This window comes from Cherax quadricarinatus, chromosome 30 (genome assembly GCF_038502225.1).
Source record: "Cherax quadricarinatus isolate ZL_2023a chromosome 30, ASM3850222v1, whole genome shotgun sequence".
Classification (NCBI taxonomy): Eukaryota; Metazoa; Arthropoda; class Malacostraca; order Decapoda; family Parastacidae; genus Cherax; species Cherax quadricarinatus.
In genome coordinates this window covers 77,978-99,953 of record NC_091321.1, presented here as the reverse complement: position 1 = coordinate 99,953, position 21,976 = coordinate 77,978, and the positions used below count along the sequence as shown (strand labels likewise).

The 21,976-nt window shown below is 40.2% G+C and overlaps 1 long non-coding RNA gene across 1 annotated transcript; it reads left to right on the top strand.

Annotated features, from left to right (window-relative positions):
- Positions 1-1,891: 1,891 nt before the first annotated feature.
- On the top strand, positions 1,892-16,088 carry LOC128697162 (uncharacterized). Its single transcript, XR_008408258.2, has 2 exons — positions 1,892-1,955; positions 13,550-16,088. It is a non-coding gene; the product is annotated as an uncharacterized lncRNA (long non-coding RNA).
- The last annotated feature ends 5,888 nt before the right edge of the window (positions 16,089-21,976 follow it).

Sequence of the window (21,976 nt, the reverse complement as noted above, 5' to 3'; positions counted from 1 at the left end):
TCACGATCAAGTCTATCACGCTCTTTTTGGTCTTCTCGCTCTCTTTCTAACTGTCTTTCTTGGATTTCTCTCTCAATTCTCTCTCTCTCCTTTTTCTCCTGTCTTTCACTTTCTAGCTGTCTTTCTTCTCTCTCAATTCTCTCTCTTTCAAGTCTTTCCTGGATCTTAGCACTAATGAAAGATTCTAAATTTTTCCCTGTTATTCCTAACTTACTTCCAGCGTTCATCCAAAACTGGTATTCATCCATACTTGCAAGAATAACTTAAACTATCAGGGGAAATGAAACAGGCATTAAAGAAAATGGAGGGTTCAATTCCTGCCCCGCTCAAACTGTAAATAAAACAGAGGGATCGATCCCTGCTTCAATTAAACAATATGTATTAACGAAAACAAAGGGTTCTATGCCGGCTCTGAGCAAACAGCAAGTAGAATGGGGTCCCTTGACCAACCAATCTTCTCACCAACAAATCAAGAGTGTCCTATGACAGTTCCCTTGATATAATGAAGAGCTCAATGAAACAAGTTGTCACTGGAAAATCTCGGGTCCCTAGAGTCTAATCCTCCAAAGTGTTTCAAGCTCATAATTAGGTGGCAAAATTAAATATTATATCCTGGCTGACTTGACTTACAATAAATTGAGACTATAACAATCACCAAATCTTTTAAATACCTGTACTGTAGTCCTACCATAGAGAATGATTACTCATGGCTGGTGGTAACCGTCTGTGGTATGCGGCGTTGAAGTTCCAATGGTAGATTCGAGATGGAGTTGAATCTTGATTCAGTAGAGTTGTATCCTGGCAAGGTCGCCACTTGTGAAGGCTTACTCAGCCCTGTAACAACTTCAGTCAGTATTACTCAGGCTGGCTCCTCCTCAGGAAAATTAGTGAATAGAAAAAGAAATAATAACAGACAAACATAAACACTTTATTATATAGAAAATAGAAAATATAAAACACTTAAAAATGAAATACTGATCCTACATGAAAGAAAATGAAAAATGAAAAATATAAATGATGTCTGAATTCAACGCTAATTTAAATGTACATAAAACGTGGGTATCTGGTGTTGGTGACACTGTTGTTGAAATTGTAGCCGTTGCTGATGATGGGGGGGGGGGGGGTCGCAGGTGTTGGTGACCACCACTGGCTAGTTCTTCACAGATTAACGCCTCGAGTAGTATCCCGATGACAGGAAAGCAGGTTCTTTACCGCTGCAATGCTGTGGAGTTACGTCCTGCACTTTCATACAGGTGCACAGGTAGTTCAATACAAAATGGAGGAGTCTCTGGACGTTAGTCCTACTCCATCCGTTCTGCTCGTTGATTGCCAGGTGACCCTCTCTGACATCCAAGCTGGAAAGACAGACAGGTTACCCACTGCTTAAATAATCACTCTCCATGGTAAGTTTGATACCTAAAAGATGTGATTATTACAACAGTCAACATAGAGCAAGGCTGAAAAGACTAAGTTTATTATTGGTCAAAAGTGAAGCTTTTAACCAATAAATCCACTAGAATACAAGGCAGGCATGTACTTACAGTAGTGTTGGGAGCTGTGAGTCGAGTGATTTACTGTTTGACCAGAGCCCCACACGTCACTTTTCGGGGGGGGGGAGGGAGGGGAAGGGATAGCGGGAGCTAGACTGACCCTACGTTAACAAGCAGCCGGCAATCAAACTATCACTTTAGGAGTGGGGGAGAAAAGGCGGGAAAAACGGGAGGGTGACTTACCCTACCTTAACTAGTAGCCGGCAATGAAACTACCACTTTAGGGGTGGGGGAGAAAAGGCGGGAAAACGGGAGCGTGACTTACCCTACCTTAACTAGTAGCCAGCAATAAAACTATCGTTACTATATCTCTACTCCTATCTATTGAACTTTTCCCTCACAACAGTGTACATTATCTTCGCAGTGTGCACCACTGCCTCTCCTCCTAAGGCCAAGGGTTATACAGTAAGTTGCTGTTTATCCTGTATAAGTATTGTAGTGTACTTTACGATGGTTCACCTTTACAGTGGTGCAAAAAAAAAACTTTAAAACTTTTGTACTGTACATTTATTGATAGGATAAACTTGTATTTATTTATTTACTTTACAGTACAGTAGGGCCCCGCTTATATGGCAAGTTAGGTTCCAGGCTACCGCCGTAAAGCGGAAATCGCCGTAAAGTGGAACACCCTTTTTTCCCCTTATAAATGCATACAAATACTAGATAACAAGTTTACACTAACATATATTAAGTTAGTAAGTAAGTTTATTCAGATATACACAAATGCAGTTACATAGATTATCATACATAACAGCATATATGTAAAGTACCCAGGATAACCCAAAAAAGTCAGACAATGTGACTTATTTCCATTGGGGTTAGCAGTAGAACTAGGCATTAAAAACAGTAAAAAAGTAAAATAGACATATAGTACACTCGTTACTTTTTTTTTTTTCAACAAGTCGGCTGTCTCCCACCGAGGCAGGTTGACCCACCGAGGCAGGGTGACCCACCGAGGCAGGGTGACCCACCGAGGCAGGGTGACCCACCGAGGCAGGATGACCCAAAAAGAAAGAAAATCCCTAAAAAGAAAATACTTTCATCATCATTCAACACTTTCACCTCACTCATACATAATCACCGTTTTTGCAGAGGTGCTCAGAACACAACAGTTTAGAAGCATATACGTATAAAGATACACAAGATATCCCTCCAAACTGCTAATATCCCGAGCCCCTCCTTTAGAGTTCAAGCATTGTACTTCCCATTTCCAGGACTCAAGTCCGGCTATATAAAAATAACCGGTTTCCTTGAATCCCTTCACTAAATATTGCTGCTGCTGCTGCTGCTGCTGCTGCTGCTGCTGCTGCTGCTGCTGCTGCTGCTGCTGCTGCTGCTGCTGCTGCTGCTGCTGCTGCTGCTGCTGCTGCTGCTGCTGCTGCTGCTGCTGCTGCTGCTGCTGCTGCTGCTGCTGCTGCTGCTGCTGCTGCTGCTGCTGCTGCTGCTGCTGCTGCTGCTGCTGCTGCTGCTGCTGCTGCTGCTGCTGCTGCTGCTGCTGCTGCTGCTGCTGCTGCTGCTGCTGCTGCTGCTGCTGCTGCTGCTGCTGCTGCTGCTGCTGCTGCTGCTGCTGCTGCTGCTGCTGCTGCTGCTGCTGCTGCTGCTGCTGCTGCTGCTGCTGCTGCTGCTGCTGCTGCTGCTGCTGCTGCTGCTGCTGCTGCTGCAGCTGCTGCTGCTGCTGCTGCTGCTGCTGCTGCTGCTGCTGCTGCTGCTGCTGCTGCTGCTGCTGCTGCTGCTGCTGCTGCTGCTGCTGCTGCTGCTGCTGCTGCTGCTGCTGCTGCTGCTGTACCCTGCTCACACTCCAACAGATCGTCAGGTCCCAAATACCATTCGTCTCTATTCACTCCTATCGAACACGCTCATGCACGCCTGCTGGAAGTCCAAGCCCCTCGCCCACAAAACCTTCCTCACCCCTTCCTTCCAACCTTTTCGAGGACGACCCCTACCCCACCTTCCTTCTCCTACAGATTTAAATGCTCTCCATGTCATTCTACTTTGATCCATTCTCTCTAAATGACCAAACCACCTCAACAACCCTTCTTCAACCCTCTGACTAATACTTTTATTAACTCCACACCTTCTCCTAATTTCCACACTCCGAATTTTCTGCATAATATTTACACCACACATTGCCCTAAGATAGGACGTCTCCACTGCCTCCAACCGCCTCCTCGCTGCTGCATTCACAACCCAAGCTTCACACCCATAATAGAGTGTTGGTACTACTATACTTTCGTTACTTACCTTAAAATATTTGTAGTCTTAATCTAGCGTGAGACAAGTATGTACAGTGGACCCTCAACCAGCGATGGCATCGATTAACAATAAATTTGACTAGCGATACATTTTATCGCAAAAATTTTGCCTCAATTAGCGCTAAAAAACTCGACCAACACTATTCATTCCATCTGAAACGCGTCCACTTCTGGCCAGTGTTTACAAGCCAGCCAGCCACCGAGGTCGCTTCCAAGCATACAATCGGAACATTTCATATTATCACAGCCTTTTTAGTGATTGCACCTGCAAAATAAGTCACCATGGGCCCCAAGAAAGCTTTTAGTGCCAACCCTACAGCAAAAAGGGTGAGAATTACTATGGATATGAAGAAAGAGATCATTGCTAAATATGAAAGTGGAGTGCATGTCTCCGAGCTGGCCAGGCTGTACACAAAACCCCAATCAACCATCGCTACTATTGTGGCCAAGAAAACTGCAATCAAGGAAGCTGTTCTTGCCAAAGGTGCAACTATGTTTTCGAAACTGAGATCGCAAGTGATAGAAGATGTTGAGAGACTGTTATTGGTATGGATAAATGAAAAACAGATAGCAGGAGATAGCATCACTCAAGCGATCATATGTGAAAAGGCTAGGAAGTTGCATGACGATTTAATGAGAAAAATGCCAGCAACTAGTGGTGATGCGAGTGAATTTAAGGCCAGCAAAGGTTGGTTTGAGAGATTTAAGAATCGTAGTGGCATACATAGTGTGATAAGGCATGGTGTGGCTGCCAGTTTGGACCAAAAAGCAGCTGAAAATATGTGCAGGAATTCAAGGAGTACATAGACAGTGAAGGACTGAAACCTGAACAAGTGTTTAATGGTGACACTGACAATGTTGTGAAACACTTTAGGAATGTCATAAAGGAATGGGAGGTACAGGCCTCTATGGGCAGATATGTTGTGTGACAGAGGTCCAGTGACTCTCAAGCTGGTCCTAGTGGCATTAAAAGAAGAAGGGAAGTAACCCTGAAAAAGGACTTGCCACCTCATGTCCTAATGGAAGGGGATTCCCCTTCTAAACACTAAGACCATCAACACTCTTCCCTCCTCCCATCCCATCAATCATCACCAGATCTTCAATAAAGGTAAGTGTCATGTAACTGTGCATGTCTTCTTCAGTTTGTGTGTATTAAAATTAATATCTCATGTGTTAAAAAAATTGTTTTCAATACTTTTGGGTGTCTGGCACGGATTAATTTGATTTCCATTATTTCTTATGGGGAAAATTAACTTGACTAACGATTATTTTGACTAACGATGAGCTCTCAGGAACGGATTAATAGCGTTAGTTGAGGGTCCACTGTATATTGTAAGAAATCAAGTGTGGTATGTATGGTAGCCAGCTGGGCTACCATACCAGGCCACCCCATCCACACATAATATTGCATTACATTTAAGCATCCCAGAGCGATAAAATGCATGTACAGTTCACTCATTCTTACCTTAAAATATTTGTAGTCTTAATCTAGGGTGAGATGAGTAGTATTTATTGTATGAAATCGAGTGTGGTGTGTATGGTAGTCAGCCAGATCACCCCACCCACATATACTATTCTATGATATTTAAGCATCTCAGAGCAATAAAATGCATATACAGTTCACTCATTACTAAATATTTGTAGTCTTAATGTAGGGTTGGGTGAGTAAACGAGATAAAACGAATAAATGGGAGAGAGAGAGAATGAGTACATGAGGGAGGACAGGTGCAGAGTTATGTAAACAAACCAGGTGAACTCCAGTTTTGTAAACAAGCCAGGCATACACGTCTGGTTTGTGTACAAATTACATTGTGTACAAGTTGTCTCTACATTGATACGGTGGAATAAATAAAGAGTAACACTCCCATTCTCATGTAACACCATTTTTAGAAGAAATGACACTCTGAATGAAGGCAATAGAAATAAGTCACTCTGACTTTTTTGGGTTATCCTAGGTACTTTACACATGCTGCTATGTATGATAATCTATGTAACTGTATTTGTGTATACCTGAATAAACTTACATACGAAAGGAATAAGTTTTTACAGTTACCCCCAGTAACACTTTTTCTCTTATGTTGGACTAGAGAAAATGTTATTCTTGCTGTCACTTGTACAAGTTATCTGGCTACCATGTCTCATATTTTTTTTTTTCAACAAACCGGCCATATCCCACCAAGGCAGGGTGGCCCAAAAAGAAAGACAAAAGTTTCTCTTTTTAAATTTAGTAATTTATACAGGAGAAGGGGTTACTAGGCCCTTGCTCCCGGCATTTTAGTTGCCTCTTACAACACGCACGGCTTATGGAGGAAGAATTCTGTTCCACTCCCCCATGGAGATAAGAGGAAATAAACAAGAACAAGAAAGAAAATAAAAAAAAAACCAGAGGGGTGTGTATATATACGCCTGTACATGTATGTGTAGTGTGACTTAAGTGTAAGTAGAAGTAGCAAGATGTACCTGATCAAATCTTGCATGTTTATGAGACAGACAAAAGACACCAGCAATCCTTCTTCTTCTTTTTTCAACACACTGGCCGTATCCCACCAAGGCAGGGTGGCTCAAAAAGAAAAACGAAAGTTTCTCTTTTAAATTTAGTAATTTATACGGGAGGAGGAGTTACTAGCCCCTTGCTCCCGGCATTTTAGTCGCCTCTTACAACACGTATGGCTTACAGAGGAAGAATTCTGTTCCACTTCCCCATGGAGGTAAGAGGAAATAAACAAGAACACGAACTAGAAAGAAAATAGAAGAATACCCAGAGGGGTGTGTATATATATGCTTGTACATGTATGTGTAGTGTGACCTAAGTGTAAGTAGAAGTAGCAAGATGTACCTGAAATCTTGCATGTTTATGAGACAGACAAAAGACACCAGCAATCCTACCATCATGTAAAACAATTACAGGCTTTCATTTTGCACTCACTTGGCAGGATGGTAGTACCTCCCTGGGTGGTTGCTGTCTACCAACCTACTACCTAGAGTCATATTTATCTTTATTTATTCTATTGTGGGGTGTATTTATCATCTTTATATGTTATGTATCATGTTTATTATATAATTTTGAAAAAAATATCATGGATGGATTAATGAAAATGTGTGTATTACTGTAATATACGACATTTAATGAGACTCGGTGATGATTATTATTATTATTATCATTTCTAATATGGCATCACTTGTGCAAGTCGTCTGGCTACCACATCTCATAATTATGTTTATTTATTCTACTGGGGGGTGTATTTATCATCTTTATATGTTATGCGTTGTGTTTATTGTATAATTTTGAAAAAATATCATAGATGGATTAATGAAAATGCGTATATTAACGTAATATACGACATTTAATGAGACTGTGATTATTATTATCATTACTAATATGGTGTCTCGAGACATAAGACACTCTTACTGATTTCAATGTGTACCTGCATGCCAGCACAGTATGTAAGTTTATTTAGGTACAGGTATACATAAGTATAATTATCAGCGTATATATAAAATGACTTTTAAAAACACTTGAAATTTTGGAGTTTCCAGGCATAATGGAGAGACTTAGTGCTTACGGATCTCACATAGAATGTAAACAAACAGGGTGGGGCGCGGTGACCATATTAGAAAGTCAGGTGAGGGGAGCCGTATGGAGAATTTTGGTAATAATTTGAAATGACCATATTAGCGGAACGCCATAAAGCTGGACCCTACTGTACTAGTATTTAGTTATAGTAATTATTGATTTAGTTAGTTATTCAGTGAGAGTAGTTTTTTAGTTATATATTCATATCCTGCGTAGGATATTTTTCAAGGAGCACCTATAATTACCAAAGTGTTGTTTTGTTAGGTTGGAATAACTTATTAAATGTTACTGTTCCTTTCCTTGGGCAGTTATATATTATGTGTAAGTCATTGAGACGGTTAGTAAATAATGAGAATATGGTAGTGAGTTTTATTCCTGAATTAAGTTAAAATTTCAAGAAATATAAGTATGGAAAATTTTCTAGGGTGCTTACCTGTATGTACCTCAACATTATATACATACCAGTAATCTCATTGGGAGACAATCATATTGTTTACCGTAGTCACCCCGTGTAGACATGTGAGAAAACTTAACCACCCCTGGTCGCACCAAGTGGTCCCCTCGACCTCACAATCTTATCCATATCTATCCGAGACCAGTATGGATTGGGTAGCACCCACAAGTACGGTGCTACTAATTAATTGTGGACTGTATAGATTATATTAGTTTAGCTGAATGAAGGGGAGGGGGGTAGGATACACCTGGATACATCCGTCAAGGAAAACATTTGTACATAATCCCACTACTTACCAGATGTTCTCTGGTGGTCACTTGATGTAGCTGGATCACTCATAACCTATCTAATTATAACATACCACCACTGGCCAGTCTAAGGTTGCTATAACTAGAAGGGTTACTTAACTGTGGGTGATTGATATTCCTCATTTCTTGATTCACCATCTCATTTTCGATGTCCTGCTACACCGACACGATTCTCATTCCAGCAGGACGAGGTATCCGCTGGTTTGTCCTGCTTTAGACGTCGTGACTCAAGGAGTTTCCCTTTCCTCGTCTCGTTAACAACGAGGTCTAGCGTGTTCACTCGGAGCAAACGACTTATTTCACTTCACATATTCTCTTAACTTAGCGTTATTATCCTTAATTACATTACAATTCACAAGACGATTTAATGACTCAAATTATTATACACATTAGAGATCACTCCATTAAGATCTGAGACCGATGAGTGATGATTAAACCAAGGGTAATTTTCCCGGGGCTCAGTCCAGGACGACGCGTCAGTCACCCCCGGTCCTACCCGTAATCACCTTTTACCACTCTATTATCGTGGTCCCGTAAATCACGTTCCCTCACTCTCCACTAGGAACAGTCACGACACTTCCTATTACGAAATGAGGCCTATATTAATCCTTAGGCCGCCGTGAATGCCAATTTCGTGGTACCATGCCTTTTCCGCTTCCTCTCCACCTTCAAAACAAACCCGCCACTCCCCCCCGCACATCCGCGCATGCGCAAAGGGAGCTCTTGGTTCTACTCTTATTTTCAAATACATTTTTGACCCATATAGACACATTAAACACCTATTAGGCACTATAGTTTCGGAAAATTAAAAAATTTTCCACACTGCGGCCGGGCGGAGGTCGTTGCTAGACGACTTACATAATGTGGAGTACAATTTTTTCCATCTTCACTGGCCACCCATATTTATTGAACTCTCAAAATGGACTAATTGGTGTTCCATTCTCTCAGGGGCATAAGCCTATGCTCCCTGGATTAAGTTATTGGGCATACTGGAATTTTGAGACTTTACCAATAACAAGTCTCTCAGTATCCCAAGTCAGCCCCAGCACATTACTGCATATAGGCACCAACTCCATGGCCATCCATATTTATTGAACCCTCAAAATGGACTAATTAGTGTTCCATTCTCTCAGGGGCATAAGCCTATGCTCCCTGGATTAAGTTATTGGGCATACTGGAATTTTGAGACTTTACCAATAACAAGTCTCTCAGTATCCCAAGTCAGCCCCAGCACATTACTGCATACAGGCACCAACTCCATGGCCATCTATATTTATTGATCCCTCAAAATGGACTAATTAGTGTTCCATTCTCTCAGGGGCATAAGCCTATGCTCCCTGGATTAATTTATTGGGCATACTGGAATTTTGAGACTTTAACAATAACAAGTCTCTCAGTATCCCAAGTCAGTCCCAGCACATTTCTTCATTATTTCATTAACCCCTTCACATATCCTCATTAGTTCCTCTTCAGTTGACGTCACACCCGGAAATTGTCCACATAAGATTATTTACCCAATTACTTCGCTCAGTGGACCGCCTGTGCACTTAAGGTATGCATTTATCGTCGCCTGAAGTAAGAACAATTTATTATTTAACTGCTTATTAATTATATCATTATAAGCAGTCAACAATTTTGGTGTCTTGCTCAGTTCGCAGAGCTGGGTCCTTTAACTGTCCATACGCCATCCTATAATTAGTAGGTAATTCTGGACGGTCAAGCTTCCACGGAAGTCGCACCCAGTAATGTCCAGATTCACATTTAACATCCTTCAGGTATTGTTCCTGAGTAAAGGAATCATTTGGACTTTCCTCATTTACATTAATCCCTATGCTGTCCAGCTCCCACAAATTAGACTGGTTCAACATCATTCTCGATAGAAGAATACTTGTACTGGGTTGACCTTTCATGAGTAAGACACCGTGACCGTATTCACTACTTCCTCTAGTCATTATTACTAGGCGGTAGTCTGCCATATATTACATGGCCCGTACCAGTGTTGAGGAGAGTGACGCCGTATGGTTTTGGATTTATGCCCTTTATCCTGAATTTTTACATCCAACACCGGCAAGGCTACCTCAGCTAGGCCATCATTATTGCCATTAGCTGCAACCTTTACATCAGTCACTGTAGTGTCAGGGTTATTAACATTATCATTATTGTCACCATTATTATAAGAATCACATACAACCCTGCACATAACTGTATGGTGCTTTCCCTTGTTGCATTGATAGCAACTGTTCAATTTGGTATGACAATCCTTTACATTATGATTGTCTAGACATCTGATAAATCTGTCAAGTTCTTTCATTCTTTCCACTTTAATATCCCATGAATTACAGGCATTACAATTTTTAGTGAAATGAGTACCCTGGCAGAAGAGGCAGTCTCTCTTTTCCTTGCCTGACCTCTTATTAACTGGGTTACACTTACTGAAGTACTTATTCCTCTTACCTTGATGTGAGGAACCACTATTACTGATTCCTGACTTGATATGTGCCTATTTAACTCTTAACTATGATTATTACCACTGGGATTATTTTTCCCTTTTGAGACTTGACAGATACTTCAGAGTCATTATGTGTTATATCCTTAGAACTGTTTGGCTGACTGGTCTGCAATTGAACAATTAATTCCTGCCGACCTAGTCTGATTTCCTCCAGACCGTACTATGGAGGTTTTGGCAAACACACCCTTTGCATTAATAGGTTGATCAACTGCCTGGCTTACACCCTTTAATTTATTCAAAGCCTTACTTTTACAAGACAGTTTTTCTTCCAATTCGTAATGTTGATTAATTAAAACATTCATTTCCATTCCATCTGTACAATTCTCTAGCAGATCTCTTTCACAGTCTTTAAACCACAATTTGTACCAATCAAATCTACTCTCTAAAGCATCTAAATATAACTTTAATTCATTAGGGTTCACGGTTCTTTGATTCACTAAATCAAATGCCTTCGTCACATGGCTTTTAATAGCCTGTAATGATGCTTTCATTACTCTAAAATTCACGGACTTGTCAGCCACATTAACTCCATTAGATCCAGTCATGGTTAGAGAATTATTAATCACTGATTATACAACTTAAGTAGGCGCCTTATAAGAGTAATTCTTGCACTTTACTCTTGTATATCCTAGCCACACATGTGCTAGCAATTAATTGGGCTAATTGTCATCCATCACACGATCGATTAAACTTGTGCACCCTACACCCACTTCCTTCAATCAGTCACTTAATTATTAAGTAATTAATTCAATTAATTTTTTCACTGATTGCACCCGGTTCTCGAAGGACCAACGGGCAGATATGGAAAATTTTCTAGGGTGCTTACCTGTATGTACCTCAACATTATATACATACCAGTAATCTCATTGGGAGACAATCATATTGTTTACCGTAGTCACCCCGTGTAGACATGTGAGAAAACTTAACCACCCCTGGTCGCACCAAGTGGTCCCCTCGACCTCACAATCTTATCCATATCTATCCGAGACCAGTATGGATTGGGTAGCACCCACAAGTACGGTGCTACTAATTAATTGTGGACTGTATAGATTATATTAGTTTAGCTGAATGAAGGGGAGGGGGGTAGGATACACCTGGATACATCCGTCAAGGAAAACATTTGTACATAATCCCACTACTTACCAGATGTTCTCTGGTGGTCACTTGATGTAGCTGGATCACTCATAACCTATCTAATTATAACATACCACCACTGGCCAGTCTAAGGTTGCTATAACTAGAAGGGTTACTTAACTGTGGGTGATTGATATTCCTCATTTCTTGATTCACCATCTCATTTTCGATGTCCTGCTACACCGACACGATTCTCATTCCAGCAGGACGAGGTATCCGCTGGTTTGTCCTGCTTTAGACGTCGTGACTCAAGGAGTTTCCCTTTCCTCGTCTCGTTAACAACGAGGTCTAGCGTGTTCACTCGGAGCAAACGACTTATTTCACTTCACATATTCTCTTAACTTAGCGTTATTATCCTTAATTACATTACAATTCACAAGACGATTTAATGACTCAAATTATTATACACATTAGAGATCACTCCATTAAGATCTGAGACCGATGAGTGATGATTAAACCAAGGGTAATTTTCCCGGGGCTCAGTCCAGGACGACGCGTCAGTCACCCCCGGTCCTACCCGTAATCACCTTTTACCACTCTATTATCGTGGTCCCGTAAATCACGTTCCCTCACTCTCCACTAGGAACAGTCACGACACTTCCTATTACGAAATGAGGCCTATATTAATCCTTAGGCCGCCGTGAATGCCAATTTCGTGGTACCATGCCTTTTCCGCTTCCTCTCCACCTTCAAAACAAACCCGCCACTCCCCCCCGCACATCCGCGCATGCGCAAAGGGAGCTCTTGGTTCTACTCTTATTTTCAAATACATTTTTGACCCATATAGACACATTAAACACCTATTAGGCACTATAGTTTCGGAAAATTAAAAAATTTTCCACAATAAGGAAGGCCAATTTAGCTATGCGTAAAAGAACGAGCTTGAGAATAAAATTGGGAAAGATGATCCTAGAAGTTGGGTATTGAAAGGGTAATTGTTTGAAGATCTAGACCCCAGTGGATAATGATGGGAAAGCTCTAGACCCATAAGGGTCATAAATGGAGTGCAGTTAATGAGGTTTAAATTGAATTTTAGAAAGGTAGTTTGAATTTGTTCGCACAGCCTTTCAGTATCAGAGCATTCTTGAAGAGAGTGTTATTGTTTTTTTAAACACGCCAGCCATCTCCCACCATAGTAGTATGATCTGAAAAAGAAGAAACACTTTCACCATTACTCATTCCATCACTGTCTTGCCAGAGGGGAACTGATGTTACAGTTCAAAACTGCAAACATCCCTACCCCATGTCTAGGACTCAAGTCCAGTTTACTGGTTTCCCTGAATCCCTTCATAATTGTTACCTTGCTCACACTCCAACAGTCATAAAAACCGCTTGCCTCCACTACTAACACACTCACACACCTGCTGGATATCTAACTCCCTCACACAAAACCTTCTTTACTCTGTCCCTCTAACCTTTCTTAAGATGACTCCTACCCTGTCTTCCCTTCACTACAGATTTATACATCCTCCAAGTCATCCTATTTTCTTCCTAGATGTCTGAGCCACCTCAACAACCTGTCTTCTGCCCTCTGGGTAACACTTTCAGTATCCCCACACCTTGTCCTAATATCCAAGCTACAAATTCTCTGCATTATATTCACATCACACATTGCCCTCTCTCCGATATGACATTTCCACTGCCTCCAGTCTCCTCCTTGCTGCAATATAAACAACCCATTCTTCACACCCATGTAAGGCTTTATGAGCTATTAATATAGGAACCTTATTTTCTTAAATGAGTTAAAATGAACAAAATTTGTCAGCAGAATGGATTAAGTGTGGAAGCAGATCCAATGTCCATGCCGGTTAAGTTGGTATGACCCGAGGACCTGACCCGACTGAGCCTGACCGATGAGGATGATCTCCAAGCACCAGCACTTCCCACCAAGGTCAAGCTCCCAGATGCTATTATCTAATGTGAATCTAATTGTAAATTGTTGTGTATCATAATTAAAAATATATGATTCAGTTTAATAAATTAGCTTGAATGTTAATGTGTAGATTACCTTATATAGTAAGCATCATAAATATGTAAATGCATAAGTATGCTTTCAGCAGACTATTAGCTGACAGTTTCAAGATGTGCCAGGGCAACATTTGTATATAACACAGTGCCTGTCATCATACTTCCAAAGACATAAATAATTGGATAAGTGATAGTGAAGTTTCAACCTTTGATGATCTTACTGGTAACTCACTGGACTTAAATCCAATAGAGAACTTCTGGAACCTCATTAAGTGTAAGCTTCATGTCATGGACATGACTACTATCACCACACTGGAATGCCATTAAGCAGGTGTGAGAGGATATAAACTCTCTTATCCTCCATACTTGAGAGTTGTCAGTACCTAGGAGATGTAAGAAGTACATCGAGAGGAAGGATAACCTGGTGATATACTAGGTTAGGAGAGGAACTCAATTAAAAGTATGCTCAGTGGAAGGCACCTATCATAATTTATTGTTCAAAGTAATACCTCATCCTGGTAGATTTGTCAGTGAGAAAAATTATGCTGGTTCTGCAACTCAAAGTGGGATTCTTAAGACTACTTTCTGGTTGCATATTAAGTGCATTCCAGGCTTCTGTGGTGAATGGTTTTGTCATGGCACCTCTGTAACGTGTGGTGGATGGTTTTGTGTCACGGCACTCCTGTAATGTGTGGTGGATGGTTTTGTGTCACGGCACCCCTGTAATGTGTGGTGGATGGTTTTGTGTCACGGCACCCCTGTAATGTGTGGTGGATGGTTTTGTGTCATGGCATCCCTGTAATGTGTGGTGGATGGTTTTGTGTCACAGCACCCCTGTAATGTTTGGTGGATGGTTTTGTGTCACGGCACCCCTGTAATGTGTGGTGGATGGTTTTGTGTCATGGCACCTCTGTAATGTGTGGTGGATAGTTTTGTGTCATGTCATGACACCCCTGTGCTGTGTGGTGGATGGTTTTGTCATGGCACCCCTGTACTGTGTGATTGTGAGGACCAAGTTTATCAGTCGTTTCTGGCTATTGAATTAACCCTTAAACTGTCCAAACGTATTTCTACGTTCACTCGCGTAGCACTTCGAGCGTAGATCTACATTTTTTACATTCTTTCTTATGGGGAAAATAAAGGTCGGAGCCCTACGGGTAAAAATGTAGATCTATGTTTGGACAGTTTAAGGGTTAAATAAGAGGAGTAAGTAACTGTCATGAGACAATTACAAAGATCATTGGATTACATAAGGCAGGCCATCAAACAAAGGAAATAGCAGAAGCCTCTGATGCCTGTGAGAGTCCAGCAAGGACCTGGTTGTGTCAGTTCTTTGAGGACAATGTTAATGACATGCTTACAACAAAACTACATCTAGGGAAGCCTTGAAAAACATCCTCACTAATGTTAACTGTAACAAGATTCCTAGAATTGCTCTTATTATTTGCCTAAATCTTGCACACACTGTGGTGCAAAGTTTTTATGAAAGACAGTTCTCCTTGGCACACCTTGAAATCTCTTGTTCACTTCTTCAGTGACTGGCCAGGATATTCCCCAAACTTGAACCCTGTTGAGAACCTCTGGGCTGTGATAGTGAGATCTACTAGAGGAAGGATATCAACCCACTCCCATGGCTTTAGGATGCCACCATGATTCAGGGTTGAATTTAAACCATGAAACCCTGGTGAATGTGTGTTAATCACTTCCTAGACTGTTTAAGGATGTTGTAGAGTGCAGGGGGATGCCCTATTTTGTGGTTTTTAGGTAGGTGGGGCCAGCATACTTCAATGATGAGTACCATATTTCATTTGCTTAAAACAATTATGGTGAGCATTCTCATTATCTGTGTGATTATTCACATGTATATACATGTATATATATATATGATGTTTACTGTATACCTGGAGGGTGTTCCAGGTCAGTGCCCCCATGGTGGATCAGGGCCCACTTAACCAGGCTGTTACTGCCAGCTGCATACAAACCCACATATGAACCACAGTCTGGTTGGTCAGGCACTCACTTGAGGTGTCAAGTGAGTACCTGACCAGCCAGACTTGTAGTGTCAAGTGTTGGCTAACCTGATTTTTTTTCACCCAAAGGACAAACAATTCAGATGCCTTTTAAAAATTTACCCTAGTGCTCTAATTGATTTTTAATTTACATGCAGCAAAACAGGAGCACTGCAGTTGGTCCCCTTGATTATTTTTTTTTCAAGGATATTTCAGATATCAACAAAGGGAAAGAAAGTAGTGGGCATAAGGTAGATTTTATATATGAATGTTCATTATATTTGATGTTCCCACTTTTGTAAATGCTACACAATAAACCAATGAAATTTTTTTTAATATTTAATGACCTTAATAAAATATTTATAATCCTGTCCTTGTAACTTTCAAAATCATTTAGTGGAAAGACACTGTAGTAACATGTTGTCCCCTAAATGTAACTTAAGTGTGTGTTACATATAGCAGTAGTTTAAGTATGAACTGTCTTTCCATGACTAAATTTGTTTCTTTATATTGCTTGGCGACTCTCGTGGGTTTAGTATTTTTTTTTTATTATAATACAGTGGTATCCTGAGTTTCGAACTTTCTTCGTTCCAGAAGGCTGTTCAAGTGCCGTTGCTGAACAAATTTGTTCCCATAAGGAATAATGTAAATTAGATTAGTCCGTTTGAGACCCCCCAAAAATACACTTAGAAAAGCACTTACAATAATACACTTACATAATTGGTCGAGTCGAGAGCAGTTCAAAACTCAGGGTACCACTGTATATTGCTTTGCATAGTTAGTGTATGACTTGTGGTGTTAGTGCTTAGCTGTGATTGTAATAATATTGTACAAAGAAGAATTAGTAGGGAAAGAGATTGCTATATAATATAAAAACTTAACACATATTTATGAATCTTTCTTTCAACACAATGGCAGTATCCCACCGAGGCGGGGCGGCCCAAAAGGAAAAACGAAAGTTTCTCCTTTTACATTTAGTAATATATACAGGAGAAGAGGTTACTAGCCCCTTGCTCCCGGCATTTTAGTCGCCTCTTACAACACACATGGCTTACGGAGGAAGAATTCTGTTCCACTTCCCTATGGAGATAAGAGGAAATAAACAAGAATAAGAACTAGAAAGAAAATAGAAGAAAACCCAGAGGGGTGTGTATATATATGCTTGTACATGTATGTGTAGTGTGACCTAAGTGTAAGTAGAAGTAGCAAGATGTACCTGAAATCTTGCATGTTCATGAGACTGAAAAAAAGGACAACAGCAATCCTACCATCATGTAAAACAATTACAGGCTTTCGTTTTACACTCACTTGGCAGGACAGTAGTACCTCCCTGGGCGGTTGCTGTCTACTAACCTACTACCTAGGATATTTATGAATATTTGATATAATTATAACCAGACGAATTGATGAATCTGTTTTGTATGAAAAGAAGAGGTGTGTTGTTGATAATATATAGAAAAGAAGAAGAGGTGTGTTGCTGTTACAAAAGATGTATGGATGTTTAGTATGTTAACAAAAGAGGCACTGAGAAAGAGATAGGTTAAGGTATTGTGTATAAATTAGGTTAGGTTAGCTTCGGTAATGAAGTCCCTAATGCTGGCACACACGATGCTGATAGACTGATGGCTCCTGAAGTACGTGTTCAGCCTGACTAAATATATACATATACTGATTTGAGGCAGGCTTGACACATGCATAACCCTATAGCCTACATGGCACAGGGCCACCTGCTGAGCTGAAATGGGAGTAGGTAGGTAGGTAATGTACGAGGGTGTTCACCAGATCTGAAATCCAGTTGGTTGGTTCAAAGATTTTTTTTTTTTTTTTTTTTTTAAACTTAATGATCCTTTTCTGCCCTGTTAACATTTTTTTATTTTTTGGACAAAAATCATCGTGGCTTTCTTGATTATGGCAGTAATTACACGTGATGTTGAGAGGCAGTGGTGTCTCACGAAATCGTAATGACACAATTGCAAACAAACCATACCACGACTCTCTGACCGCGGGTTCAAATCCTGCCTGTGGTATGGTTAGGCAGTGGTGTGCTTCCTTCAGTGACAGTGAGAGCACTTCCAAGATTCCTGGGAGGGCATTGTATTATTGTCTACAATTCTTGTGTTTTCCTATGAACAACAGTACATGGTCTGCTAATTCTATTTTTCCCTGTAGATTTAGTGCACTCCCTATGATAATAAAAATTAATTCACATTAAGATGATCAAAGTAACTTGGATGTAGAGGATCTGGATAGAGGAAATTCTTATCAAAGTTCTGTTATGATAGAAATAGAAATTCCTTTACGGCTCATTTACATTTAACACTTGTCAATGTAATAATAATTTACCATGGTATGAAAATAGTTGATAGCACATGTGTCATTTTTATTTCAAGAATTGAGTCCCACAATGTAGATTCCTTGATGCAAGTGAAACTTGATCCAAGGCATTGGAGTTGCCTTCCCATTCCTTGGATCATGTCTGAGTGCCTCTTATTGCCAAGAAATCACAGACCTTTCTAACTCTACCTTTGTTGTCCTCTACATCCTTGCAAGTGCTGAATGATCCCTTTGGGTTTAGTGCTTGGTTTTGATTATAATATTAGTACACCCTTCCTACTTTCTGATCAAACAACACCCCCAGCCCTGCAGCACTGTATGACCTTTGTGGGCTTAGCGCTTGGTTTTGATTCTAACAATTCCCAAGAAATTGTGTGACCTTCATGGATTTATCACTTCCCCCAAAAAATAACAAGATTCCTGTCCCACAAGAAAGTGAAACAGCAGTATATTGTATAACTAATGGGTTTAGAAATCACCTCATCAACCTAACCTGGCCTCTACCAGATGCATAGCTGGGACCCTGGTAGGATAGAGGGCTCTGCCAAGGGTGTTCACATGTGACATAGCTGGGATCCTGGTAGGATAGAGGGTTCTGCCAAAGGTGCATGCATGTGACATAGCTGGGATCCTGGTAGGATAGAGGGTTCTATCAAGGGTGTACACAGGCTCCTGAGAGAAGTGTCACAGACTAGATGACTCCATAGGTTAACCTGAACTAGTCCATGACATGGGTGTTCTTAGGAGGCTAATAAGAATGCATAGCTCTGTGTGATCCTAGTAGGTTTAGCACTTGGTTTTGTTAATACTAATAATAAGAATAATTAGGTCTGCAAGCATTATCGTGAAACTTGCTTGTGATTGACCTTAATGCCAGCAGGGATAGGTTTATTTAGGCCTGTTTCTGCTGGCTTAAAACTTTCCATGGTAATCCATTGATTGTTATTACAATCAAGTCAGTGTTAAACTCACAAGGATCATATTATGCTGTCTGGAAACCCAAGCTGCTTCTCTAAACTGTTTTTATCTGCACTTATGTTATTAAATCTCTCCCATGAATGCAATACTGACCCACAGGCTAGCAGGAACATCTCTAAATAGGTCTATCCCTACTGGCTTACCTCTCCCCATAATACTGACCCATAGGCTAGCAGGAACACCCCTAAGTAGGCCTATCCCTATTGGCTTACCCCTCCCCATAATACTGACCCATTGGCTAGCAGGAACACCCCTAAATAGGCCTATCCCTACTTGCTTACCTGTCCCCATAATTCTGACCCATAGGCTAACAGTAACACTCCTAAATAGATGTATCCCTACTGGCTTAAATTTCCCACATAAATTTAACACTGACCCATAAACTAGCAGAAACAGCCCTAAATAGGTCTATTCCTACTGGATTAACTCTCCCCATGAACATAATACTGTGTATGATGAAAAACGAGTACATCCCATAGGCCAATTTTTTATTATAACCCTTACGATTGTAGCACTTCCCTGAATATTAAAATAATCTGCCCTTCATGTAGGGCACTAGTGGTACAGTAGTACTATTGTACCACCAGAGTACTAGTGGTACAATAGTACCACTAGCACTGGTTGTGAGAGTGGTGGCCCCTCAAGGAAGGTTCCTTGATGTTGGTGAGGGGCTCTTGATTTAGGGAATTGGATCTGTGCTCCAGTTCCCCGAATTAAGCCTGAATGCCTTCCACATCCCCCCCCCAGGTGCTGCATAATCCTCCGGGTTTAGCGCTTCCCCTTAATTATAATAATAATAATGTGAGTGGTGGCCTGGAGAGGTTCCTTGAAGGTGGTGGTGAGGTCTCTTGATCTAAGGCCCCTCAAAGAAGGTTCCTTGATGCTGGTGAGGGGCTCTTGATCTAGGGAATTGGATCTGTGCTCCAGTTCCCTGAATTAAGCCTGAATACCTTCCACATCCCCCCACAGGTGCTGCATAATCATATGGGTTTAGTGCTCCCCCTTTATTATAATAATAATCTTGATCCAATATGGACTCATGGCCACCCGAAAACTCATGACATGAGTCTATGGGGGGTAGTTGATGGAGACGCCTCCGGCAGAGAACTTAAGTTCAGAAAAATCACACTATACAGTGTGAACTGGATAGAAAGCTCGACCTGGTTGAGCTGATGATGATGATGAATTTGTTTTTGTTGTTTTGTTTTTGTTGTTGTTTTGTTGTTTGTGGAAAATTGCATTTATCTGAATATAACTCATTATGTACATAACAGTAAATGATAACAAAGATAATTATTATTTATCAGAGTTACATAGACAAGTAGGAATTTGGGACACCTAGGTCACAAAAAATGTCCCCCTTCGATACCTACAACTGTCATATCCACAAGTTGCTCTAGACCTATTAATTACAAATGAAATGTACATACACCAGGAATTCTGGTAAATATATAAATTTGTGGACTGTATATTAAAATTAATAAGTGATTATATATACACACATTTACATAACAGAAGGAGAATATATCTTAATATCACTCACCAATTTGTATCATTTGTATCATACTCAGAAAACCCCACTGTCTATGAAAATAACACTGGCCAGAGTTACAAACATAAACAGACTTATCTGAGGTTCCTGGAGCTGTCTTGTCCAGTCGCCTGATATCTCAAGTTATGCAGGAATGCACATCCAACAATTTCGGCTCCTATTTGAGAGGTGTCAGCCCAATTTTAACCTCTAGAGCACGAAAATTCTTCCCATTGTTCACTAACGTTTGTTACTCAATTCAAAAAACAATGGTGAGTCCCCTCTGCACAGGCTTCCCATTTTTTATGACAAATTTTTATTAAATACAGTATATTACACTAATTTACATAAAAAATACACTGTATTTTTTTCTGAAAAATACATTATTTTCCACAACCCACATCCATCCTATGGATGGTAGTGGCTGGTTTATTGTGCTACCAATATCCATCCTATGGATGGTAGTACAAGAGTATATGGACACACAATAGGCCTATGAACTAGGCCTCACAAAGGTTAACAGGAGAACAATTGGATTATATCAACAGTTCAGTTATCTGTTACAAGTAAATTTAGGAAATTTGCTTAATATATCTGGTATTTTATTTTTATTAATAAGATATATTACATAGTTGTTATTATTACATAGTTATTACACTGTCTATATTTCTCAGTAATTGTTGAAGATAGTAACCATATACTGGCTATACCTGGAGTTTACCTGGAGAGAGTTCCGGGGGTCAACGCCCCCGTGGCCCGGTCTGTGACCAGGCCTCCTGGTGGATCACAGCCTGATCACACTATTGACTATAGACTATATACTATATACTATAGACTATAGACTACAGACTATATACTATATACTATAGACTATATACTATAGACTATATACTATAGACTATATACTATATATACTATAGACTATATACTATAAACTATAGACTACAGACTATATACTATATACTATAGACTATATACTATAGACTATATACTATATACATAGACTATAGAGTATATACATAGACTATATACTATAGACTATATACTATGTACTATAGACTATATACATAGACTATAGACTATATAGACTATATACTATAGACTACTATATACTTTATACTATAGACTATATATTATAGACTATATATTATAGACTATATACTATAGACAACATATTATAGACTATAGACTATATACTATAGACTATATGCATAGACTATAGACTATATACTATAGACAACATATTATAGACTATAGACTATATACTATAGACTATATACTGTATACTATAGACTATACATTACAGACCTGGAGTTTACCTGGAGAGAGTTCCGGGGGTCAACGCCCCCGTGGCCCAGTCTGTGACCAGGCCTCC